This window comes from Pelophylax lessonae (assembly GCF_965119305.1).
Source record: "Pelophylax lessonae genome assembly, chromosome: 10".
In the NCBI taxonomy this organism is placed as follows: Eukaryota; Metazoa; Chordata; class Amphibia; order Anura; family Ranidae; genus Pelophylax; species Pelophylax lessonae.
The window spans coordinates 204,101,258-204,121,122 of record NC_138777.1 but is presented as its reverse complement, the minus strand read 5'-3'; the positions used below and the strand labels follow the sequence as shown (position 1 = coordinate 204,121,122).

At 45.4% G+C, this 19,865-nt stretch overlaps 1 protein-coding gene across 1 annotated transcript in view; it reads right to left on the bottom strand.

The window, feature by feature from the left end:
* ST3GAL2 (ST3 beta-galactoside alpha-2,3-sialyltransferase 2) overlaps positions 1–19,579 on the bottom strand; it is a 65,599-nt gene extending 46,020 nt beyond the window's left edge. Inside the window, exon 1 of the mRNA XM_082269777.1 lies at positions 19,541–19,579. The gene's annotated coding sequence lies outside the window, so the exon portion shown is untranslated. The remainder of the gene's footprint in view (positions 1–19,540) is intronic.
* Positions 19,580–19,865: the final 286 nt, after the last annotated feature.

The following is a 19,865-nucleotide window of genomic DNA, read 5'->3' as shown; positions in this document are numbered from 1 at the left end:
CATTCCCTACTGTTACAACCTCTTGTAACACCTTCCCTAGCCCCAATAGATTGTAAGCTCTTCTGAGCAGGGCCCTCTTAATCCTCTTGTATTTTATTGTATTGTAACTGTATCGTCTCCCTTTTATAAAGCATTGCGTAAACTGCTGGCGCAAAATAAATCCTGAATAATAATAATAATAATAATAATAATAATAATAATAATAATAATAATAATAATCAGACCAGGCCACCTTCTTCCATTGCTCCGTAGTCCAGTTCTGGTGCTCATGTACCATTGTAGAAGTTTTGGCTGTGGACACGGGTCACTATGGGCTTCACAGCCCCATACACAACAAACTGTGATGCCCATTTTTTTCTGCTTTCACATCAACTTAATGGATAAAATGTTCACTTGCTGCCTAATATATCCCATTAATATTCAGATGCCATTGTAATTAGATATTCCCTTTACCCGTCAGTGGTTATAATATTATGGCTGATCTGTGTATTATGTATAATACTGACTTGAGGGGGGGGGGGGTGCGCACATTAGAGTGTAAGCTCCTCTTGGACACAGACTGTCTGGCTCTGTGTATATAAAACACAATAATCTGATTTGCTAGGATAGTTCACATTCCTCTTCTATCACTACACTTTCCAGCTGCTACAGATGAGGAGGGGGGGGGGGGGGGTTGCAGACAGACATGACACAGCTGCAGTCACCATGTAAGATGTAGAGGAGGCTGTACTGAGCATGTAATACAAGCTTCCCCCCTCCCCGGCTGATCAGTAATGAGGGGTACAATTGGCGGAATATTGCACACACCGCATTGCTCTGACTACCAATCACAGATCTAATTGATAATGGAGAAAAAGTAAATGTAACAAGCTGAGAACATGGGGAGAGGTGCAGGGGGCATGTTAGCGGTGACTGTGATGTCACAGGTGATCATCAATCTGCCACCCAGACAGATACAAAGGGAAGGTCGATCAGATACTGTCCTTTGTTCTACACAGCAGTCAGCGTGATCTCAGCCCCAGAGACACAGATAATAGAGGAGGCCAATGGTGGTGATTTATCACCTGCCGTACAGAACCGCCTGCGCAGCAATTTTACTGCATAAAGCACTGCCAGGCCAGCAAGTTCTCCTCCGAGAATAGATCTCATACCCCAAATTCATATGAAATTCATTGTGCGGACATTTATACAAACTACAACATAACACAACGTAATACAGAGAACAGTGAGCCAGTCACACCAGTCTCCGCACCAGAGGAGCTTACACTCTAATGTCCTCCCCACAGTCACACACACTATCATTATACATTTACATAAACTAAAATATAAAAAAAAAGTATATTAGATATATATAATTTTTTTATCTTCTTTGTTGTTGTCCCATATAGCTTACATATGGAACAAAAAATATGCATAAGTGAACAATTGCCCCTGTGCAGTTCATGATCCGGAAATTCTCTAACTGGGCTTCTTTGTATATGACGACCATGGAAAATATGATTCCATCTCTGGCTGGGCATTGGACGTCCTATGGCAGTCCCTAGTGTTGTGCCTAAAGCCCCTTTCACACTAGTCCGACTTGTCCCGCGATTTTGGACCGCAAAAATCGCATGACAAGTCGCTTTCCATTATTTTAAATGAGCCCCATTCATATCAGTGCGTTTGAAGTCGCACCGACTTCAAAGTAGTTCATGCACTACTTTGGCACGATTTTAATGTGTTTTGAGGTATATAGCCCTGAGCCATTGCTCAAAATCGCATCAAAATCGCGTCGCAAAATTGCGTCGCAAAATCACGGTAAAATCTCGTTGCATAAGTGTGAAAGGGGCCTTAATTGTATTTACTTCTGTTTTTTTTTTTTTTTTGTCTTAAGCAATATGCATGTTGCTAACAACTTAAAACCAAATATAAAAAGGGAAAAAAAAAAAAAAATAGCTAATCAATCACATCAGTCTCTGCACCAGAGTAGCTTAACGCTCTAATGTCCCCCCACAGTCACACACACTATCATTATAAATTTACATAAAACAAAAAAAATAAAATAAAAAATGTAATATATACACACACACACAGTGCCTTGCGAAAAGTATTCGGCCCCCTTGAACCTTGCGAACTTTTGCCACATTTCAGGCTTCAAACATAAAGATATAAAACTGTAATTTTTTGTGAAGAATCAACAACAAGTGGGACACAATCATGAAGTGGAACAAAATTTATTGGATATTTCAAACTTTGTTAAATAAAAAACTGAAAAAGTGGGCGTGCAAAATTATTCAGTCCCTTTACTTTCAGTGCAGCAAACTCTCTCCAGAAGTTCAGTGAGGATCTCTGAATGATCCAATGTTGACCTAAATGACTAATGATGATAAATAGAATCCAGCTGTGTGTAATCAAGTCTCCGTATAAATGCACCTGCACTGTGATAGTCTCAGAGGTCCGTTTAAAGCGCAGAGAGCATCATGAAGAACAAGGAACACACCAGGCAGGTCCGAGATACTGTTGTGGAGAAGTTTAAAGCCGGATTTGGATACAAAAAGATTTCCCAAGCTTTAAACATCCCAAGGAGCACTGTGCAAGCGAGAATATTGAAATGGAAGGAGTATCAGACCACTGCAAATCTACGAAGACCTGGCCGTCCCTCTAAACTTTCAGCTCATACAGGGAGAAGACTGATCAGAGATGCAGCCAAGAGGCCCATGATCACTCTGGATGAACTGCAGAGATCTACAGCTGAGGTGGGAGACTCTGTCCATAGGACAACAATCAGTCGTATACTGCACAAATCTGGCCTTTATGGAAGAGTGGCAAGAAGAAAGCCATTTCTAAGGCTCCGTTCACATGTCAGCGTATGATCGCGGGCAGAACCGCCGCGGTTCCGCCCGCGATCCGGAGATTTATTGAAAATCGCGGGACGCCTAGCGTTGCCCGTTGATTTGCAATAGCCCCCCAAACGCCGAGCGATGTTGCCGCGATTTACGCCCGCCGAATCGCGGCAACATCGTGCAAACAAAATCGCGGGACGCAATACGCTCCAAAAAAGTACAAGAGCTTCTTTGGAGCGTATTGCGTCCCGCGATTTTGTTTGCGCGATGTTGCCGCGATTCGGTGGGCGTAAATCGCGGCAACATCGCTCGGCGTTTGGGGGGCTATTGCAAATCAACGGGCAACGCTAGGCGTCCCGCGATTTTCAATAAATCTCCGGATCGCGGGCGGAACCGCGGCGGTTCTGCCCGCGATCATACGCTGACATGTGAACGGAGCCTTAAAGATTTCCATAAAAAGTGTCGTTTAAAGTTGGCCACAAGCCACCTGGGAGACACACCAAACATGTGGAAGAAGGTGCTCTGGTCAGATAAAACCAAAATCAAACTTTTTGGCAACAATGCAAAATGTTATGTTTGGCGTAAAAGCAACACAGCTCATCACCCTGAACACACCATCCCCACTGTCAAACATGGTGGTGGCAGCATCATGGTTTGGGCCTGCTTTTCTTCAGCAGGGACAGGGAAGATGGTTAAAATTGATGGGAAGATGGATGGAGCCAAATACAGGACCATTCTGGAAGAAAACCTGATGGAGTCTGCAAAAGACCTGAGACTGGGACGGAGATTTGTCTTCCAACAAGACAATGATCCAAAACATAAAGCAAAATCTACAATGGAATGGTTCACAAATAAACATATCCAGGTGTTAGAATGGCCAAGTCAAAGTCCAGACCTGAATCCAATCGAGAATCTGTGGAAAGAACTGAAAACTGCTGTTCACAAACGCTCTCCATCCAACCTCACTGAGATCGAGCTGTTTTGCAAGGAGGAATGGGCTAAAATTTCAGTCTTTCGATGTGCAAAACTGATAGAGACATACCCCAAGCGAGTTACAGCTGTAATCGCAGCAAAAGGTGGCACTACAAAGTATTAACTTAAGGGGGCTGAATAATTTTGCACTCCCAATTTTTCCGTTTTTTATTTGTTAAAAAAGTTTGAAATATCCAATAAATTTCGTTCCACTTCATGATTGTGTCCCACTTGTTGATTCTTCACAAAAAATTAGTTTTATATCTTTATGTTTGAAGCCTGAAATGTGGCAAAAGGTCGCAAAGTTCAAGGGTGTCGAATACTTTCGCAAGGCACTGTATACACACACACACATATATATATATATATATATATATATATATTTATTACAGTGGGTACGGAAAGTATTCAGACCCCCCTTAAATTTTTCACTCTTTGTTATATTGCAGCCATTTGCTAAAATCATTTAAGTTCATTCTTCTTCCTCATGAATGTACACATAGCACCCCATACTGACAGAAAAACACAGAATTGTTGACATTGTTGCAGATTTATTAAAAAAGAAAAACTGAAATATCACATGGTCCTAAGTATTCAGACCCTTTGCTGTGACACTCATATATTTAACTCAGGTACTTTCCATTTCTTCTGATCATCCTTGAGATGGTTCTACACCTTCATTTGAGTCCAGCTGTGTTTGATTATACTGATTGGACTTGATTAGGAAAGCCACACACCTGTCTATATAAGACCTTCCAGATCACAATGCATGTCAGAGCAAATGAGAATCATGAGGTCAAAGGAACTGCCTGAAGAGCTCAGAGACAGAATTGTGGCAAGGCACAGATCTGGCCAAGGTTACAAAAAGATTTCTGCTGCACTTAAGGTTCCTAAGAGCACAGTGGCCTCCATAATCCTCCATTTGAAGACGTTTGGGACGACCAGAGCCCTTCCTAGAGCTGGCCGTCTGGCCAAACTGAGCTATCGGGGGAGAAGAGCCTTGGTGAGAGAGGTAAAGAAGAACCCAAAGATCACTGTGGCTGAGCTCCAGAGATGCAGTCAGGAGATGGGAGAAAGTTGTAGAAAGTCAACCATCAGGACGACTGGTTGCAATCGAGGGAAAGATGAATGCGGCCAAGTACAGGGATATCCTGGACAAAAACCTTCTCCAGAGTGCTCTGGACCTCAGACTGGGCCGAAGCTTTACCTTCCATCAAGACAATGACCCTAAGCACACAGCTAAAATAACGAAGGAGTGGCTTCACAACAACTCCGTGACTGTTCTTGAATGGCCCAGCCAGAGCCCTGACTTAAACCCAATTGAGCATCTCTGGAGAGACCTAAAAATGGCTGTCCACCAACGTTTACCATCCAACCTGACAGAACTGGAGAGGATCTGCAAGGAGGAATGGCAGAGGATCCCCAAATCCAGGTGTGAAAGACTTGTTGCATCTTTCCCAAAAAGACTCCTGGCTGTATTAGATCAAAAGGGGGCTTCTACTAAATACTGAGCAAAGAGTCTGAATACTTAGGACCATGTGATATTTCAGTTTTTCTTTTTTAATAAATCTGCAACAATGTCAACAATTCTGTGTTTTTCTGTCAGTATGGGGTGCTATGTGTACATTCATGAGGAAGAAGAATGAACTTAAATGATTTTAGCAAATGGCTGCAATATAACAAAGAGTGAAAAATTTAAGGGGGTCTGAATACTTTCCGTACCCACTGTAGATATATATATATATATATAATTATACATACATACATACATACACACACTTTTTTTTTTTCTCACACACACATTTCTTTTTTTATTTTCTTTCTTTATTATTGTCCCATATATCTTATATATGGAGCAAAAAATATGCATAAATCAAACAGTTGCCCCTGTACAGTTCATGTTCCAGAAATTATCTATAACTGGGCTTCTTTGCATGTGATGACCATGTGACTATCTCTGGCTGGGCGTTGGATGTCCTATGGCAGTCACTGGTGTTGTGCCTTTAATTATATTAAATTCTGTTTTTTTTTTTTGTCTGTCTTCATATGTCAGCATATGGATCGCGGGCAGAATCGCCGCGATTCCACCCGCGATCCAGAGATCATTGCTAATCGCGGGACGCCTGTGCGTTGCCCGTGATTCGCAATAGCACCCCAAACGCTGAGCGATGTTGCCGCGATTTCTGCCTGCCAAAGAAGCTCTTGTACTTTTTTGGGCGTAATGCGCCCCGCGGTTTTTTTTTTTGCACGATGTTACCGCGATTTGGCAGGCGGAAATCGCTGCAACATCGCTCAGCGTTTGGGGTGCTATTGCAAATCACGGGCAACGCACAGGCATCCCGCGATTTGCAATGATCTCCGGATCGCGGGCGGAATCGCGCCGCGATCCATACGCTGACATGTGAATGCAGCCTTAAACAAAATGCATGTTGCTAACAACTAAAACCAAATATAATATAAAGAAAAAAAAATAATAATTGAAAAAAACAAATTGAAAAGGATTAAGGCTCGGTTCACATATATGCGATGCGGGAAGGCTGCGAATTCGCAGCCTTTTCCCGCATCGCACACGCACCCCCGGCAGTTCACACTGCCATATGCGATACGCTGGGGGTGTCAATGTAATCTTAACGACACCCCCAGTTTGATCGCATATCGCAGTGCGATCGTGCAGTTCGCACAGGATGGGATCGCACAAGTGTGAACCGCTGTGCGATCCGATCCTGATGCGGCTGCAAAAATGCCTCCTGTGCGTGTTTGCACCGGGTGCGATGCGAATTTAGCCATACAAAGTGTATGGCTAAACTCGCACCGCACAGCAGTGCGCTCCGACATTACATGCGAACCCGGCACTCGCAGAAGTGTGAACCGGGTCTAAGAGAGGTGCATGGAAGGCAGCCAGCCCCCAGTCTGATGTACTCACCTTCCAGTCTGCCACCAACCAAGTAGACCTGTCTCATGATATAAATAAAGAACAGGGATTTAGTTGACACGCATTTGCAAATGCATGTGTAAGTTGCAGGGCCACTACTGTTTTACCTGCAGTCCTAAGGCCCCTTTCACACATACAGTCCGTTCAGTTCATCAGTTCAGTCACGTCAAATGTATCCGTTTTTCATCCGTTTTTCATCCGTTTTTCATCCGTTGTCATCCGTTGTCATCCGGTTGTCATCCGTTGTCATCCGTTGTCATCCGTTGTCATCCGTTGTCATCCGTTGTCATCCGTTGTCATCCGTTGTCATCAGTTTTTCATCAGTTTTTCATCCGTTGACATCCGTTGTCATCAGTTGACATCAGTTTTTCATCCGTTGACATCCGTTGTCATCCGTTTTTCGTCCGATCCGTTTTTTTGACGGATGAAAAATAGGGCATTCATCCGTTCAAAAAAACGGACATTAACGGAAGTGGATGAAAACGGATGTTAACTGATGATCATCAGTTGTCATCCGTTTTTACATAGATATGCATTGATGTCTGTTTTTCATCCGTCAACGGATGGATGAAAAACGGACAAACGGACAGCATGTGTGAAAGGGGCCTAACACTTTTAATATGAGTGTCTCCACTCTGGGAGCACATGGCTACTAATGGATGGATAGGAGGCAGGTGGGAGGGAGCAGCCCAAACCTCCCCCAACCCACCCCCATCCATGACTGGTCTAGTATCTCAAAACTCTAATAGCAATGTTCTTGTGATGGTACAAACTGAAAACGACCAGCTGAGAAGCATACACCTCCAACCCCTTGGCGGATGCAGTGAAAAACACAGATTGGGACTTTATATGAGGCAGTTTGCCTGTATAGCTCAGTGCCTCCATCCCTAATTTCATAAAATATTTGGGACTTTACATGAGACAAGCAGGTCATGCTATTGGTCTCCATCCCTATATATGAAAAAACTGGGGTCAAATCAGACTGCATCCACCAAAAAATGCACGAAAAAAAAAAATCGCACAGTGGGACTTTAACCGGTTGCCGACTGCGCACAGTATATTTACTGCGGCAGTCGGCCCCGGCCAGGCAGAGTGACGTAGGTTTACGTCGCTCGCCTGTCACTCCTTCTAGAGCCAATAGCGGGCGGGCGCGCGCCCGCCTCGGCTCGTTCACGGAGGAGTGCGGGAGTGTGACTGGCGGACCCGATGTCCGCCGGTCACACTACGATCGCCGGTACAGCGGGAGAAAGACAGAGCGGCTTATGTAAACAAGCCGCCTGTCAGTTCTCCCTGTGTAAAAGTGAAGATCAGACAGTTCTACTATGTAGAACTGTTGATCTTTGTTTTTACACTAGTAGACCTGTCCCTGCACAGTTAGGCTACATTCACACCTGAGCGTAGCGTTTTTCGCGCGTTTTTTACCGCGATTTTAGCGGCGTTTTTTACCGCGATTTTACCGCGATTTTTGTGCAGGCGTTTTTAGATTGAATAGAGATCAATGGAAAACGCCTGTAATCTGCCCAAAAAGAAGCTCATGTACTTTTTTGAGCGTTGGGCGTTTTGTATACAGCGTCAAAACGCTCAGATGTGAACAGGGGCCATTGAAATGAATAGGATTTGTCTTGTTGGGCGTTTTGAGAGCTGATCCTAGAGCAGAAAAACGCCCCAAAAACGCCCCAAAACGCCTAGATGTGAACGGAGCCTTAGAATCACGCCCCTAGGACACACTTAACCCCTCCCTGTCCAATACTGTTAACCCCTTCCCTGCCAGTGTCATTTTTGCAGTAACAGTGCATATATATAGCACTGATTACTGCAGTAATGTCACTGGTACCCCCAAAAGTGTCAAAAATGTCAGTCAAGGGTCCGATCTGTCCGCCGCAATGTCGCAGTACCGCAAAAAAAAAAAATCGCAGATCGCCGCCATTACTCGTTAAAAAAAAAAAACACCAAAAATGACAAAAATCTTTCCCTTTGTTAGTAAACGCGATAACTTTTGCGCAAACCAATCAAAATATGCTTTTTGCGATCTTTTTTACCAAACATAGGTAGCGTAAAACAAATTGGCCGAAAATGTTAAAAAATTTTGATTTTTACATTTTTTTGGGGGGGAATTTCATATAAAAAAAAAAAAAAAAGTGAAAAATATTGTTGTTTTTGCAAAAATTACTCTCTTTTTTTGATTATAGCGCGTGATCAAAAAAAATCGCACAGGTGATCAAATACCACCAAAAGAAAGCTCTGTTTGTGGGAAAAAAAAGGACGTGAAATTTGTTTAGGTACAGCGTCGCACGACCGCGCAATTGTCCGTTAAAGTCACGCAGTAAAAAAAATCGCAAAAAACCCCCTGGTCTTTTAGCAGGAAAATCCTCCGGTGGTAAAGTGGTTAAATGAAGCACCAGCCTGTAGGCATTTGGGGTGCCATTGCAAATCATGGCGTCCCGCTATTTGCAATGATTTCCGGATCGCGGTGATTCTGCCCGCGATCCGCTACGCCCACATGTGAACGTAGCCTTAATGTTAATAAACATTTTGCCAGAGGCGCTTTTTTTTTTTTTTTTTGACAGCTGTGAGTGAGCAGAGAACCACTCTGTAAAAATGGCAGCCAAGCCACATCAGTCTTTGCACAAGAAGAGCTTACGCTCTATATTCTTAGAAATAGTAACAAATAGTTTCCTCTAGTGATGCCGATTATCAGTTATGTGCAGAGAAGTAGAAAACCATTTCCTGAACCAACAAGAAACGTCTCTATCTGCACAATGTCTATGGGAAAGTCCCCCCCCCCCCTGTATACAATATATACATACACACAATAATTCATATATACACTCAAAAACACATATACAGTGCATCCGGAAAATATTCACAGCGCTTAATTTTTTCCACATTTTATGTTACAGCCTTATTCCAAAATGGATTCAATATATTTTCCTCAAAATTCTACAAACAATACCCCATAAAGACAATGTGAAAGAAGTTGGTTTCAAGTCTTTGCAAAATTAAAAAATAATAAAAAAAAAAAAAAAAAAACTTAAATGTACATAGGTATTCTCAGCCTTTGCCGTGACACTCAAAATTGAGCTCAGGTGCGTCCTGTTTCCATTGATCATCCTTGAGATGTTTCCACGACTTGATTGGAGTCCACCTGTGGTAAATTCAGTTGATTGGAGATGATTTGGAAAGGCACACACCTGTCTATACAAGGTCCCACAGTTAACAGTGCATGTCAGAGCACAAACCAAGCCATGAAGTCCAAGGAATTGTCTGTAGACCTCCAAGACAGGATTGTATCAAGGCACAGATCTGGGGAAGGGTACAGAAGAATGTCTGCAGTATTGAAGGTCCCAATGAGCTCAGTGACCTCCATCATTCGTAAATGGAAGAAGTTTGGAATCACCAGGACTCTTCCTAGAGTGGGCCACCCGTCCAAACTGAGTGATTGGGGGACTTAGTCAGGGAGGTGACCAAGAACCCGATAGTCACTCTGTCAGAGCTCCAGCGTTTCCAGCGTTGTGGAGAGAGGAGAACTTTCCAGAAGAACAACCATCTCTGCAGCACTCCACCAATCAGGCCTGTATGGTAGAGGGGCCAGACAGAAGCCACTCCTCAGTAAAAGGCCCATGACAGCCTGCCTAGAGTTTTCTAAAAAGGCACCTAAAGGATTCTCAGACCATGAGAAACAAAATTCTCTGGTCTGATGAAACAAAGATTGAACTCTTTGGCCTGAATGGCAAATGTCTTGTCTGTCTGGAGGAAACCGGGCACCGCTCATCACCTGGTCAATACCAGCATGGTGGTGGCAGCATCATGCTGTGGGGATTTTTTTCAGCGGAAGGAACTGGGAGACTAGTCAGGATCGAGGGAAAGATGAATGCAGCAAGAGACATCCTTAATGAAAACCTGCTGCAAAGCCCTCTGGACCTCAGACTGGGGCGAAGGTTCATCTTCCAACAGGACAACGACCCTAAGCACACAGCCAAGATAACAAAGGAGTGGCTACAACTCTGAATGTCCTTGAGTGGCCCAGCCAGAGCACAGACTTGAACTCGATTGAACATCTCTGGAGAGATCTGAAAATGGCTGTGCACTGACGCTTCCCATCCAACCTGATGGAGCTTGAGAGGTCCTGCAAAGAAGAATGGGAGAAACTTCCTAAAAATAGGTAACACTATGTGCTTTCCCTGCTCTGCTCCTGCATGCTCTCAAAGATGAGAAATGAGCACAGAGTCCCGTCAGTCATATTCCCGCTCTGCAGCTGCACAGAAGAGGAGCTAAGAAAAGAAAATTTGGTTCGATTTTGTGTTCTCAGCAGTTCCTCAGTCTTTTTCCTATCAGAGTTCATTCAGCTTCTCTGTGTCAATGGAAAAAAAAGACGCGCTGAGTCCGCAGAACATGAATACGGCAAACGCAGTGCAAGAGCTTTCAATCACATTTATTACCGTAGAATATTCGTACAGTTCTGGAGAAGTCTAAACAATTTCTACTTTATATACATTAATGGTGAAAGCTGCTTGAGTGTATAACCGGAGGCGGCACCAGCCACACCGGTGCACGGCCGGAGGCGGCACAAGCAACGCCGGTGCACGGCCGGAGGCGGCACAAGCAACGCCGGTGCACGGCCGGAGGCGGCACAAGCAACGCCGGTGCACGGCCGGAGGCGGCACAAGCAACGCCGGTGCACCACAGCATATGGGTGTAACCAATCAAAATGCTGCAATGCGCTGCATTAAGATAGCCCAGCATGCATCCTCTTTAGAGTGTGAAGGGGGGGCAGCAGGGGGTTTCAACCAGGGCATACAGGCCAAAGTTTGGGTTGGGGTGCAGCTTTATGCAGGTCAGTACAGCAAGCTACATCAGGCAGGGGGTTTGAATCCTTGCCCTGAGGACTGGCTGCACCTGTCCCGACACTGGGCACAGCCCATTCCCATTCAAAATGAATGTTCCCCAATGCAATGAACAGGAGAATGCATATTCATCGCACACGTGTTTACATTATTGCTGTTTGCGTACCTATTATGGAGATTCACCCCTTCTTTATTTTCCCTCTTATCACCGAGAGTAAAAGAAAATCCTAAAAAAATAACAGGTTGTTACCAGAACAGGAATAGGGAAGAAATCTCCCAACGGGGGCACTATTTATGGTAACAACCTGGGATTTCCTCACATCCAGTTGTGGCTATGGGACAGGAAGTGAAAGGAAATCTCCCCAATGGGACACCGGCAGGGATTATAACCCTCCCATACTCTAACCAAAATGAAAAGTAAAGCCCCGTACACACGCACCGATTGTTGGCCGTAAATTTTCGGCCAACATCCGATCGGCCGATTGTCGGCTTGTTAGTATGATGCTTCCGACAACCAACTGCAACTTTTCGGCCGAACAAAATCTGGTGTGCAGACTATAAAATTTTTGTTGGCCGTCACCAGAACGGCCGATTGTTCGTCAGTCAGTACAGATTTCGGCCGACAAAAGTCAGATGAGCAAGACTGGGCATGTTCAGAGAAGAAAAAACACACGGAAAGTAGACCAGAACATGACATCACTTCTGCAGTTGGTTGTTGTTGGCCGACAAAATTAGTGTGCAGTCTAGAGCACATTTCAACCAACACAACAACACTGGACAAAAGACGGCCGATCGGTCGGCCAACAATCGGTGCGTGTGTACGAGGCTTAAGTTTGCCTTTAGTTGTACCTTACCTTCCTGCAGAATCTAGGATTTCATCCAATCACTCATGCAACAACCCTCAGTGTTGGTGGACAGAGAGCGTCTCCTTCAGAGATCACAATATTATCTCTCACACACCTGCAATACATCAATACAGCTGCTGCACGCCGAGTCGCTGACCACACTGCGTTTTATTTTAAAGAAATAAAAGTAACACTGAATGAGGTTTTCATTCAAGGAATTCCATTCTTCCGAAAATTGAATGCTAAAAGCAAACGAAAATCTTGAAGTACTTTAGAAATGACCCATGATTCATATCATGCAACATTAGCCGGCCCTACTGACCCAAGACTTAATACAATATGTAACATTAGCCAGACCCTGACCCCATGTTTATTACAACATGACATAACAAAGGCCTTATAGGCTGAAACGCGTCAACTGATCTTATCAGAAGTTGTGTTCTGTGGTTCCTGAATAAAGATGAAGATTTTTTTTTTTTTAAGAGCAACTACTGGTGTGCGGATCACCTTTCTACTTATTACAACATGTAACATTAGCTAGCCCCTGACCCCAGATTGATTATATGTAATATTAGCTAGCTATATTAGCCCCAGATTTATTAGAATATGTGACGTTAGTCAGCCCCTGACCCCACATTTATTATAATATGTACAATTAGCAGGCCCCCAATCCCACATTTGTTATGTGTAACATTAGCCAGCTGTGCTAACCCCAAATTTAATATGCAACATTAGCCTGCCCCTGACCCCAGATTAGAATATGTGACATTAGCTGACCCCCTGATCCCACATTTATTATAATATGTGACATTATCCGCCGCCTGACCCCACATTTATTATAATATGTGACATTAGCTGGCCCCTGACCCCACATTTATTATAATATGTGACATTAGCTGGCCCCTGACCTCACATTTATGATAATATATGACATTAGCTCGCCCCTCAGCCCACATTTATTATAATATGTGACATTAGCTCGCCCCTCAGCCCACATTTATTATAATATGTGACATTAGCTCGCCCCTGCCCCCACATTTATTATATAATATATGACAATAGCTTGCCCCTGACCCCAGATTTATTATAATATGTAACATTAGCTGGCCCCTAATCCCACATTATAAGGAGTGACATTAGCCGACCCCCTGACTCCACATTTGTAATGTGTAACATTAGCCAGCTGTACTAACCCCAGATTTAATATGCAACATTAGCCTGCCCCCAATATGTAATCTGTAATATGTGACATTAGCTGGCCCCTGACCCCACATTTATTATAATATGTGACATTAGCCAGCCCCTGACCCCAGATTTATTAAAATATGTGAGTGACATTAGCTGGCCACTGACTCCAGATTTATTTTATGTGACATTAGCTGGCACCTGACTACACATTTATTATAATATGTGACATTAGCCAACCCCTGACCCCACATTGGTTATGTGTAAGATTAGCCAGCTGTACTAACCCAAATTATGCAACATTAGCCAGCTGTACTAACCCCAAATTTAATATGCAACATTAGGCTGCCCGACTGCAGAGTTATTATATGTGACATTAGCTGTCCCCACATTTATTATATGTAACATTAGCTGGCCCCTAATCCCACATTATAAGGAGTGACATTAGCCGACCCCCTGACTCCACATTTGTAATGTGTAACATTAGCCAGCTGTACTAACCCCGGATTTAATATGCAACATTAGCCTGCCCCCAATATGTAATCTGTAATATGTGACATTAGCCAGCCCCTGACCCCACATTTATTATATGTAACATTAGCCAGCCCCTGACCCCAGATTTATTAAAATATGTGAGTGACATTAGCTGGCCACTGACTCCAGATTTATTTTATGTGACATTAGCTGGCCCCTGACTACAAATTTATTATAATATGTGACATTAGCCAACCCCTGACCCCACATTGGTTATGTGTAACATTAGCCAGCTGTACTAACCCAAATTTAATATGCAACATTAGCCTGTCCGACCCCAGAGTTATTATATGTGACATTAGCTTTCCCCACATTTATTATAATATGTGACATTAGCTAGCCCCTGACCTCAGATTTATTATAATATGTAACATTAGCTGGCCCCTAATGCCACATTATAAGGAGTGACATTAGCCGACCCCTGACTCCACATTTGTGATGTGTAACATTAGCCAGCTGTACTAACCCCAGATTTAATATGCAACATTAGCCTGCCCCCCCAATATGTAATCTGTAATATGTGACATTAGCTGGCCCCGACCCCAGATTTCTTATAATATGTGACATTAGATTTACAGATTTATTATATTATGTGAAATTAGCTAGCCCCCGACCCAAGACATAACAATATGTAACATTAGCTGGCTGCACTGACCTCAGACTACTATATTATGTAACATTAGCCAGCCCCTGACCCTGCATTATACAGTAATATAGAACATTAGCTGGCCACCCTGACCCCAGATTTATCATTTGTCGCATTAGCTGTATCTAAACCCAGATTTCTTATAATATGTAACATTAGCCAGCCTCTGACCCCAGATTCATTATCGCACATAATGTTAGCTGGTTCCTAACCCAGATTAGATTATATAACATTAGCTGGCTTCTGCGTTTTGTTACTATATCCAGTATAATTATGGCAGTGCTGCTGGGAATTCTCCTCTTAGGTAGAATACACAGGAGAGGAGATCATGGTGTGAACTCCTCAGCGATATCAGTGCACCATCATCCACACTTCCCACTGACCGCCCTGATGGGTATCTCTGGTGTAACTGTCTAACCACTACACCCACCAGGAACATTCCACATCCTCCCTCGGGGTGACACAGAGCGGCTAATCACTGTCCTCCCAGAGTAATACACTGTATATACACCGTGGGGCCCCTGAGGATTACATTGGCCCTATAGACATACAATAATAGACATGAAATCTCTCATCTGCGATGGGATTGGTTCAGAGATAAATAAAACCGAATGTTCTTCTATAAAGAGAAACGGCAAATTAAGAGAACCAATTATAAAGGGAGGAATCATCCTGGACATTTTTAGGTAAGAGTTCTCCGAATAGCGGGTTTGGTTTCGGCGGCCTGCTGTCGGGGGAAAGTGGCTGGGTAGAACATCTGACCAAAGGGGGGACAGAGAGAGAGGAGAGATAGAGAGAGGAGAGATAGAGAGAGACAGAGGGGGGAGAGATAGAGAGAGATAGAGGGGGGAGAGATAGAGAGAGAGAGAGAGAGAAAGAGGGAGAGAGGGGGGAGAGAGATAGAGAAAGAGGGAGAGAGGGGGGAGAGAGATAGAGAAAGAGGGAGAGAGGGGGGAGAGAGATAGAGAAAGAGGGAGAGAGGGGGAGAGAGATAGAGAAAGAGAGAGAGGGGGGGAGAGAGATAGAGAAAGAGGGAGAGAGGGGGAGAGAGATAGAGAAAGAGGGAGAGAGGGGGAGAGAGATAGAGAAAGAGGGAGAGAGGGGGAGAGAGATAGAGAAAGAGGGAGAGAGGGGGGGAGAGATAGAGAAAGAGGGGGAGAGAGATAGAGAAAGAGGGAGAGAGGGGGAGAGAGATAGAGAAAGAGAGAGAGAGGGGGAGAGAGATAGAGAAAGAGGGAGAGAGGGGGAGAGAGATAGAGAAAGAGGGAGAGAGGGGGAGAGAGATAGAGAAAGAGGGAGAGAGGGGGAGAGAGATAGAGAAAGAGGGAGAGAGGGGGAGAGAGATAGAGAAAGAGGGAGAGAGGGGGAGAGAGATAGAGAAAGAGGGAGAGAGGGGGAGAGAGATAGAGAAAGAGGGAGAGAGGGGGAGAGAGATAGAGAAAGAGGGAGAGAGGGGGAGAGAGATAGAGAAAGAGGGAGAGAGGGGGAGAGAGATAGAGAAAGAGGGAGAGAGGGGGAGAGAGGTAGAGAAAGAGGGAGAGAGGGGAAGAGAGAGATAGAGAAAGAGGGAGAGAGAGATAGAGAAAGAGGGAGAGAGGGGGAGAGAGATAGAGAAAGAGGGAGAGAGGGGGAGAGAGATAGAGAAAGAGGGAGAGAGGGGGGAGAGATAGAGAAAGAGGGAGAGACAGATAGAGAAAGAGGGAGAGAGGGGGGGGGAGACAGATAGAGAAAGAGGGAGAGAGGGGGGGAGACAGATAGAGAAAGAGGGAGAGAGGGGGGGAGACAGATAGAGAAAGAGGGAGAGAGAAAGAGGGAGAGAGGGGGGGAGACAGATAGAGAAAGAGGGAGAGAGGGGGGGAGACAGATAGAGAAAGAGGGAGAGAGGGGGGGAGAGATAGAGAAAGAGGGAGAGAGGGGGGAGAGATAGAGAAAGAGAGAGAGAGGGGGGGGGAGAGATAGAGAAAGAGGGAGAGAGGGGGGGGGGGAGAGATAGAGAAAGAGGGAGAGGGGGGGGGAGAGATAGAGAAAGAGGGAGAGGGGGGGAGAGATAGAGAAAGAGGGAGAGAGGGGGGGGGAGATAGAGAAAGAGGGAGAGAGGGGGGGGAGATAGAGAAAGAGGGAGAGAGGGGGGGGGAGATAGAGAAAGAGGGAGAGAGGGGGGAGAGATAGAGAAAGAGAGAGGGGGAGAGATAGAGAAGATAGAGAAAGAGAGAGAGGGGGAGAGATAGAGAAAGAGAGAGAGGGGGAGAGATAGAGAAAGAGAGAGAGGGGGAGAGATAGAGAAAGAGAGAGAGGGGGAGAGATAGAGAAAGAGAGAGAGGGGGAGAGATAGAGAAAGAGAGAGAGGGGGAGAGATAGAGAAAGAGAGAGAGGGGGAGAGATAGAGAAAGAGAGAGGGGGGAGAGATAGAGAAAGAGAGAGGGGGGAGAGATAGAGAAAGAGAGAGGGGGGAGAGATAGAGAAAGAGAGAGGGGGAGATAGAGAAAGAGAGAGGGGAGAGATAGAGAAAGAGAGAGGGGGGAGATAGAGAGGGGGAAGATAGAGAGAGAGGGGTATGGGGGGGTGTTGAGGGATATAGGGCTATATTGGGGGGGGTATGGAACTATATCAGTGTATGGGGGGAGTGGTATAGGGTTATATGAGGGGGGTATATCAGTGTATGTATGGGGGGGTATAGGGTTATAACAGTGTATGGAGGGGGAGAGGGGTATGGAGCTATATCAGTGTATGGAGGGGGAGAGGGGTATAGGGCTATATTAGTGTATGGGGGGAGGGGTATAGGGCTATATCAGTGTATGGGGGGAGGGGAAGGAGGTTTAGGGCTATAGCAGTGTAAGGGGGGGGGGGAGGGTATATTAGTGTCATCAGTGTATGGGGGGGGGGGGGTACAGGGTTATATTAGAGTATGGAGGGGGAGAGGTGTATAGGGCTATATCAGTGTATGGGGGGAGAGGGGTATAGGGCTATATTGTGAAGGGGGGAGGGGTATGGCGCTATATCAGTGTATGGGGGGAGAGGGGTATAGGGCTATATGCTATATCGGGGGGGTATGGAGTTATAGCAGTGTATAGGGGATATTGGCCTATATCAGTGTTTAAGGGGAGGGGTATAGGGCTATATGGGGGTAATCAGTGTATGAGGAAAGGGGGTATAGGGCTATACCAGTGTTATCAGTGCATGGGGGGAGCTATACATCAGTGTATGGAGGGGGGAGAGGGGTATAGGGCTATATCAGTGCATGGAGGGGGAGAGGAGTATAGGGCTATATCAGTGTATGGAGGGGGTATAGGGCTATATCAGTGTATGGGGGGGGGGGGGAGTATATCAGTGTTAGGCCCCTTTCACACATACGGTCCGTTTTTCATCCATCTGTTGACGGATGAAAAACGGACATCAATGTATCTCTATGTAAAAACGGATGACAACGGATGATCATCAGTTAACATCCGTTTTCATCCGTTTCCGTCAATGTCCGTTTTTTTGAACGTATGAATGCCCTATTTTTCATCCTTCAAAAAAACGGATCGGACGAAAAATGGATGACAACGGATGACAAACGGATGGAAAACGGATACATTTTGACGTGACTGAACTGATGAACTGAACGGACCGTATGTGTGAAAGAGGCCTCAGTGTATTGAGGGGGGGGGGGGGGGGGTACAGGGTTATATCAGTGTATGGGGGGAGAGGGGTATAGGGTTATATCAGTGTATTCGGGGGGGGGGGTACAGGGTTATATCAGCGTATGGAGGGGGGAGAGATGTATAGGGCTATATCAGTGTATGGGGGGAGAGGGGTATAGGGTTATATCGGGGGGGGGGGGGTATGGAGCTATATCAGTGTATGGGGGAGGGGTATAGGGCTATATGGGGGGGTATGGAGTTATATCAGTGTATGAGGGAAGGGATTCTAGGGCTATACCAGTGTTATCAGAGCATAGAGGGGAAGGGGGAGGGTATAGGGTTATATCAGTGGATGGTGGGGAGAGTATATCAGTGTTATCAGTGCATGGGGGGGGGGGGTATAGGGTTATATCAGTGTATAGGGAGGGGGTATAGGACTATATCATTGTCTGGGGGGGGGGGGAGGTATTGGGTTATATGAGCGTATAGGAGGAGAGGGTATATCAGTGTATGGAGGGGGGTGTAGGGCATATCAGTGTATAGGGGGGGGGGGAGGGTGTATATCAGAGTATAAGGGGGTATATCAGTGTATGGGGGAGGGTGCTATAGAGGTATATCAGTATATGGGGGGGGAGAGGGGGTATATAGTATATAGGGGTATAGACATACTGTATATCAGTATATAGGGACAGGGTGCTATAGAGGTATATGGGGGGGGGGTATATCAGTGTATGGGGGGGGGGGGAGGTGGTATAGACATACTGTATATCAGTATATAAGGACAGGGTGCTATAGAGGTATATGGGGGGGTATAGCAGTATATGGGGGGAGGGGGTATAGACATACTGTATATCAGTATATAGGGACAGGGTGCTATAGAGGTATATGGGGGGGTATAGCAGTATATGGGGGGAGGGGGTATAGACATACTGTATATCAGTATATAAGGACAGGGTGCTATAGAGGTATATGGGGGGGTATAGCAGTATATGGGGGGAGGGGGTATAGACATACTGTATATCAGTATATAAGGACAGGGTGCTATAGAGGTATATCAGTATATGGGGAAGGCTCAGTCAGGGATTATGGGGGAGGGGATGTCTGGGTCAGTCGGCCCCCCCCCGGTCTCTCCGGTACCTGTAGCCCTCCGTCCTCCTCCGGCTATACGGACCTCCAACTGATCTCCCACATCTCTCCCGCCCCGCTGCCTGCTGGGAAATGAAGTCCTAAGACTCCCCTCCCCCTTCCAGTCTGCAGCGTCCCCATCACCAGCCCAGACATCAACTCCCATCACCCACCGCTGGAGAGAGCTGAGGGCATCAGCCGGTTGCATACTGGGAGTTGTAGTCCTCCTGGTGATCCCGTCTATTGTTGTAGAAAGAGAGAGAACTACAACTCCCAGGAGAACCCCTCCCTACACCAGGGATAACGGAATCCATTCATTCATCAACTGGGCTGGATC